Source organism: Berghia stephanieae, chromosome 9, assembly GCF_034508935.2.
Source record: "Berghia stephanieae isolate SIO BIC M18660-M18661 chromosome 9, UCSD_Bste_1.3, whole genome shotgun sequence".
NCBI lineage: Eukaryota > Metazoa > Mollusca > Gastropoda > Nudibranchia > Aeolidiidae > Berghia > Berghia stephanieae.
This window is the reverse complement of record NC_088368.1, coordinates 1,599,036-1,606,535: the sequence shown is the minus strand read 5'-3', so window position 1 is coordinate 1,606,535 and position 7,500 is coordinate 1,599,036. Positions and strand designations below refer to the sequence as shown.

The window sequence follows — 7,500 nt, the reverse complement described above, 5'->3', positions numbered from 1 at the left end:
CAATTCAAAATATCACCAATTGTCGAGAGTTATTTATGATATACTTGTCACCTACCTGGTTACTTATCACACTCAACATCCCTTGACTTTTATCACAAGACGAGATTAGTGTCTTATCCAAAGGTAGCAAGCAATTGCTATTGTCCATTTCACGCTAATTTCACACCAATAAAATTAATGTGCAAAAATATTTTGCAATCGTTGAATAAAATTTTTATTCAACGCCTTCAAAGCATTATTCAACGATAAGATAGGTATTTCCTAAGAAATGATAGGGTTTTCCAATGACAGGGCTGGAATGATATTTTTTATCGTAAAAAAGTCATCCATGTCAATAGGTCAACAAGAGGTCACGAGAGAACCATCCATTGAGGTCGTTTGTAGTAGATTACAGTCACTGACATACTGATCGGTTTACATCTCAGTTTCTCATTTAATAGCTTTTATTGCAAAGCTCTGTCTGGCAGCTCATAAACGAACTACAGCAATTGCTTGTTACCCTTGGCACAGGACACTGGTCTGTTATAGGGTAATTGAGGCCATATCTTAAAGACACAGCTTGAAAATAGTTTTGTTTTGTGTGTGTTTGGAAAAAGGTAGCTTCTAATACTATTATTATGAAACAAAAAGTTAAGAATAATTGAAAGTGAAATAATTTGTTTATTTAAATCATGTAAGACATAAAAAACGATAATAAAATAATTCTGTATTCTAAGCAAACGACGTGAATTCCTAGAGCATGTTGAAGGCAAGCAGGGGGAAGAGGCCCCCGCCCATGAGACCACCACCCCCCATCCCCCCTTGGTTCATCAGGTACAGCCAGGGGAAAAAGTTGTCGAGAGTTCGCATCCTGAAAGTAAAGGGGAAAAAAATAATGAAAAAAAAATAAAAAATATGTCACCTACCAAATCTAATTGGTATTCTGGATGAAGGAATTATACCGACCTGCCAACAAATGTGACCCATCGTCTCAAAACGGTATTATGTCGGAACAAACCAGATGCTTAAAAGCGGAATTTAATGTTAAACTGGTCAAAAATATAAATTGTTGGCATCAGCACCCTAAAATATGGTATCCATTCTCAACAATAAAACATACAAACTCAACACAAGTCTGATATTTCTGGCTATAAATTCAATTTTCAACATCTTAACCAACCCGACTTAATACCGTTTTGAGGCGAAGGGTCACAAATATATGTTACCAACCACATCTTATTGGTATTCTGGCTGAGGGAATTATACTATACCGACTTGCCAACAAATATATATGTTACCAACCACATCTAACTGGTATTCTGGCTGAGGGAATTATACTTACCGAGAGATAAATAAATAGATAGATAAGTATATATATATATATATATATATATATATATATATATATATATATATATATATATATAATATATAATATATATAATATATATAAGATATATAAAACATTAAATATAAATAGATAGACATATAAAAAGATAGATAGGAAAGAGATAAATAAAAATAAAGATAAGTATATAGATAAAAGATAGATAAATAGATAGAAAATAAAAAGATATGTAGAGATAGATGGATTGACAAACATATAAATATGTAGATAGATATACAAACAGATAGATAGATAGATAGATTGATAAATAAATAAATAGATAGATAGGTAGATAGGCACAGATAGATAGATAGATAGATAGATAGATAGATAGATAGACAGATAGATGGATATATAGATACAGAGAATGATAAACAAACAGATAGATAGACATGCAGATAGATAAATAGATGGATAGACAGAGATATCAGCAAATAGACAAATAGATACATAAACAAATACCGTAGATAGACAGATGGATAGATAGATTTTTAAAAATGAGCTTTTTTACATAGCGCAATATCCACTTAACGTGCTCAAAGCGCTTTACAAGGGGTCCCTGGCCAACAGCAACATTTAACATGAAGGATAGGACATGATGCCTGTTAGGCGATATTACAATTTTTTTCGGACAGAGACAACGCTGTTAACGGCCAGGTACTCATTTTACACATGAGTAAGGTGAGAGAATGTGAGTAAAGAGCCTTCTCCAAGGACTCAACTATGCGTCGAGCGAGGCTCGAACACATGACCTTCCGATCCGAAAGGGAGTGTCATACCACTAGGCCACATAGCGGCACAAGATAGACAGACAGCTATATAGATAAATAGATAGATAGACGGATATATAATAAATAGATAGATAGATAGATAGATAGATAGATAGATAGATAGATAGATAGATAGATAGATAGATGATAGATAGATAGATGGATGGATAAATAGATAGATAGATAGATGGATAGACAGGCAGATATATATGGATGTAAAGAAAGATAGATAGATAGACAGACAGACAGATAGAAAGATAGACAGAAAGACAGACAGACAGACAGATAGATAGATAGATAGATAGATATAGATAGATAGATAGATAGATAGATAGATAGGTAGACAGACAAACAGACAGACAGATAGATATATAAGCCATTTTTGGTATTACTTACAACATCATACTCATGAAGGGATTCATTCCTGAAAAGATAAAATTAGAATAGAAAAAATATTTGACATAGACAGAGATTGAAACACTGACAAGGAAAAAAAAGGGGAGTGGGGGTGGGGGGGGGGGGGGGGGGGTGGCGTGTTGACAAAATGTGTATAAAAGTCTTGGTAGAAAGGTAAATATTTATCATAGTGAAGAATATAGTCTACATATTAAAAATTATGACAATAATAAATAGTGATAATGATGACGATAATAATGATGAAAATGATGATATAATGATGGTGGTGATTGTGATAATGATGATGATGACGATGATGATGATGATGATGATGATGATGATCATGAAAACGATGACGATAAGAATAATGATGATGATAGAAATGATGATGAAAAACGTTGCCAAGATCGTTAGACACAAACGAAAAGAATCGAGTACAACAGCTTTTAAAACATCAACCAAAAACAAAACATGGAGTTGGTATTTGTTTGAAGTGGTTATTTTCATTTTTGTTTATTGTTTTTACAATTCAGATCTTCCAGCATCACAAACTTTTCCAGCTTCCGGTTCCTGCCTTGTTCAGCAATCTCTCTATTTACCGACTATTTTCACACGTTTTTACGAAATGTCACACACACACACACACACACACACACACATACACACACACACACATACAAACTCAAAAATAAGAAACACAAAAAACAAAACACAAACAAATAACAAAAACAAAAACAAAAAACAAAAAAACAGGCCAAGAAAAAAACAAAACAAACAAAGCAAACAACCCCCCAAAAAAGTAACAAAACAAAACAAAACAACAAAAAAAAAAAAAATAAATAAATAAATAAAAATACCCCACAAGAAATTGAAATTGATATTTTTACACTCAAACTGGAAAACAACAAGTGTATGCTAAACATAATTTAGTATTCATCAAAACAAACTTTTTACGAAACAGCATTGTGTTCTATCGGCTATGACAAAAATATTATTTTTAATTTGGTGATGTACAAAACAAATCCGAATAGTTCACATTCGTTCCTCTTTTTGATTGGTTAAGCAGATAAAAGACGTGTTTATTTATCACATAAACTCAACACACTACACACTCACCTTGGCGTCCTTGAGATTGTGTCTGTGTTGTAGCTCCTCCCTGGATTTGACCTTGTGTTTGACACATCACTACCATCAACATCAGCGACAGAAATGTCTGTGATTCATAAAAATAGAAACAATTGGGTTAACCCTCTCCTTATCACCTATTGGAAAATCGTCACATTTGTTACGATGGAACTGTCACTTTTCTCATCCAGATTTCATTTCTATTTGCTATAGCTATAAAAACTTGACATTCTGTAATAGAGCTCATGTTGTCGAACAATATTATGTATAGAATGTGCTTGTTGCTTTTCTGTTTGAGTAAGAAATATCTGTTTTTGTGTTGGTTGGGTGTGAAGTTTTGGGGAAAATTCTGATAATGGCTGGTAAGGAGAAAGTTAAGCCGTCGCCTCCATAAACTCATGGTCTGATACAAACCCAAAATATTCGTCATAAAAGAAGACGAAGATCACGGGAAGAAATTTAATTGTGAGTTGTAATCAATAGCTCAATTAATAGATAAGTTTAGTGAGAATTACTCATAAATGTGGATGACAAAAACCAATAACAAAGACCTGAGTGACGTCAACTTCGTTCAATCTATAGAATCATTTGTTTTCTCGATTATTTCTAACAACTCATTTTTTACTTTCGTTTGGTGATCGTCGTCTCCTTTTGTGACGTAATATTTAGGTCAGTATCAGACTGTAGGTTTCGTAAACTCATGGCCAACGAAGCATTGTAAAGCGCGTTGGGCACGGTGTTAATCGTGCACATTTGCTATATTGTTGTGACACTATTGATCTACTTGAAAGAGAAAGACGAGAAACTGCATGGGCAGAGGTTAAATCGAAGGGAAACAACTGTACAATGACCTATTACTTGTAAACATTAAATGGGTTACTTCCCTTAGACCATCATTTAATGATTACTGAGATCGCAACGACAAAAGGGAAAATCTCAAGACAGGGATATGAACATAGAGAACAAGACACTACACCACCGATACTACTCACATCTAACGTCTTTCAATTAATTTTTGAGTATCAGAGTCAAGAGATGAATTGGGTTGATGTCATGTTATATTATAGATAGTAACAACTGTTTTTTTTTCTGGACAGAATACTGTTTTATAGTAAAATACAATACGCCAGATAATCAGCAATTCAATTATTATAACTGAGGGAGGTGGGGGGGGGGAGATAGATAGATAGATAGATAGATAGATAGATAGAGAGAGAGAGAGAGAGAGAGAGAGAGAGAGAGAGAGAGAGAGAGAGAGTTGAGAGAGAGAAAGAAGAGAGAGTGAAGACGAGAAGACGAGAGAGAGAGAGAGAGAGAGAGAGAGAGAGAGAGAGAGAGAGAGAGAGAGAGAGAGAGAGAGAGAGAGAGAGAGAGAGAGAGAGAGAGAGAGAGAGAGTTCGAAGTTGACGTCACTCAGGTCTTTGTTATTGTTTTTTGCCATCCGCGTTTATGAGTAATGCTCACTAAACTGTATTAACCCGACTATAAACATTCATGGATACACACAGTTTTGTGTGTTGGTCCGTTATCCTTCCGGATGGCAATGTTGTGAGCTTCTTAGCCAAGCGCATCCTATCTATACAGTTTAGTGAGAACTACTCATATAAATGGCTGGCTAAAAACAACATCAAAGGGCTAAGTGACGTCAATTTCGTTCTATAGATGTTGACGTCACTCATGTATTGGTTATTGTTTTGTTTTTTGCCATCCACGTCTATGAGTAATTCTCACTAAACTGTATTAACCAGACGATAAACGTTTAAGGTTACACAAAGTGTTATTTATTGGTAAGTTATATTTCTGGATAGCAATGTTGTGAGTTTCTTAGCCATGCGCACAGCATCTATATATTCAACACAGACTCTGTTCCAAAGTTACGCCCAACACACTAAACACTACCAAGAGGACAACACATGTGTGAACATTATTTTAAAGGACTTGATGATCTCTAGGAGTGAACACAACTCACAAAGCAACACATTTCATAAAAACAAGTATCCCAACAATGAGTTTCCCGTCTTGTGTGTGTGTGTGTGTGTGTGTGTGGATCTCTGTAATAGACACTTTTATAGTCCGTTCCACAACCCGTGTGCACGCGTTGACGTGGATATCTTCACAACCGTTTAATGGATTTTAATGATAATGGGAGCGATCTATATTAACTTTCCATGTGCTCGAGGTCATTGGTCACAATGCAAAATGTGCTCAAAGTGACCCACATAGTGAAAAGTGCTCACAGCTTTCGAAATATCTAACATCACGATTGGTCATTTTGTTCAGTTTGACACATGTGTATGTTTATAACTTTCATAAACAAAGCAGCGTGTTTACATTTGATAAGAAATATCCAATCGTTGGACAGCAACAAATCATGTGATTGATGACTTGGTTGGACGAAAACATGAATATAGATCGCTCCAATTGGTTCGAACACTAGAATTGTTTGTGACATTAAGCCGATTTTTTGTTCATCGGTTACAGTACCATACTTTGGGATTTTTATTCTTTACCGTATATAAAAAACGAAGGGTCTGGGATGGATTAACATTATGATGTTTTACAATACGTTATACACAGTGAATTCTGTTGCGAATACGATCGCTAAACTCGCCTACAGGCTTGACCGGGGGTTTTCATTACACGAGATTCATGTGTACTACTTACTATTATTGTCATCTTGAGTTCAAAATGACACAGCGAAATGTACACTTTGTACACACTTGACATAAACAATTGTTATAATCTAATATTTGAAAGCCAGAGGCGTAGCTTCCCGTTGTGAATTCTACATTCATAAAAACTGATAAAACATATGGATTAAACATGTACATTTGTCACAGAGAAAAATTTACAAGTATTTCTCCCGAGAGGCGAAGCGCGGAATTCTTTTTCATGGCCTGTGGCAAATAGCAATATGGCTTACAACCAGGAACTCAGAGGGGAGAGGTCAAATTAATTTATATTTATGTCATCTTAATTTGCATCTCTTGTATTTGAAAATCGATGGGTGACCAGTGGGATTTCGTGACATGTCGTGTCCGACCTTTATGAAATGTCTTGCTCAACAGTCGGTCGGGTGTTATGTCTTTGTGAAAGGCATTTCTCCTCATCCTGTCGGAGACGGGCGTAAAAATTCAAAGACCCCCTCCCTTTTTAAAAAAAACATTTATGTCTTTGTTCGAAAAATGTTTAAGCCCCTAACGGGCTGCTTGTGTCGTCCAATGTATTATTTGGCCGTTGCCCACCAGGGAAGAGATATTGTATAAACGCCGCCTGTTTTCAATGCTGTGAAGTACAAGGTAAATGAGATCTATAAATAAACTATTTCAAACAACCCAAAATTATTTGCTAAGCTACGCCACTGAATGCAACTTTTTTATGATTATTTCCCCCACGGGAAAGAGAATCAACACACCATTACTGTAAACATTTTAAAGTTTGAGTCATTTTTTATTACAAACGGTGAAAAGACCAAAGGAATGGGAACGATCTATAGATAGTTCGAAGATGACGTCACTCATGTCTTTGTTATTGTTTTAAGCCATCCGCGTTTATGAGTAATGCTCATTGAACTGTATTAATCCGACTATAAACGTTCATGGATACACACAGTTTTGTATGTTGGTCCGTTATACTTCCGGATGGCAATGTTATGAGCTCCTTAGCCAAGCGCATACTATCTACATTCGTGTTTTCGTCCAACCGAGTCATCAATCACGTGATTTGTTGCTGTCCAACGATTGGACATTTCTCAACAAATGTAAACACACTGCTTTGTTTATGAAAGTTGTAAACATACCCATGTGTCAAGCTGAACACAATGACCAATCGTAATGTTAGTTT

At 35.4% G+C, this 7,500-nt stretch overlaps 1 long non-coding RNA gene across 1 annotated transcript in view; it reads right to left on the bottom strand.

The window, feature by feature from the left end:
• Window positions 1-640: 640 nt before the first annotated feature.
• Window positions 641-7,500, bottom strand: part of LOC144979112 (uncharacterized) — an 8,797-nt gene continuing 1,937 nt past the window's right edge. Inside the window, exons 2-4 of the long non-coding RNA XR_013646653.1 lie at window positions 3,649-3,745; window positions 2,533-2,560; window positions 641-850 (exon numbers count right to left, since the gene is read on the bottom strand). This is a non-coding gene — a long non-coding RNA (uncharacterized LOC144979112). The remainder of the gene's footprint in view (window positions 851-2,532; window positions 2,561-3,648; window positions 3,746-7,500) is intronic.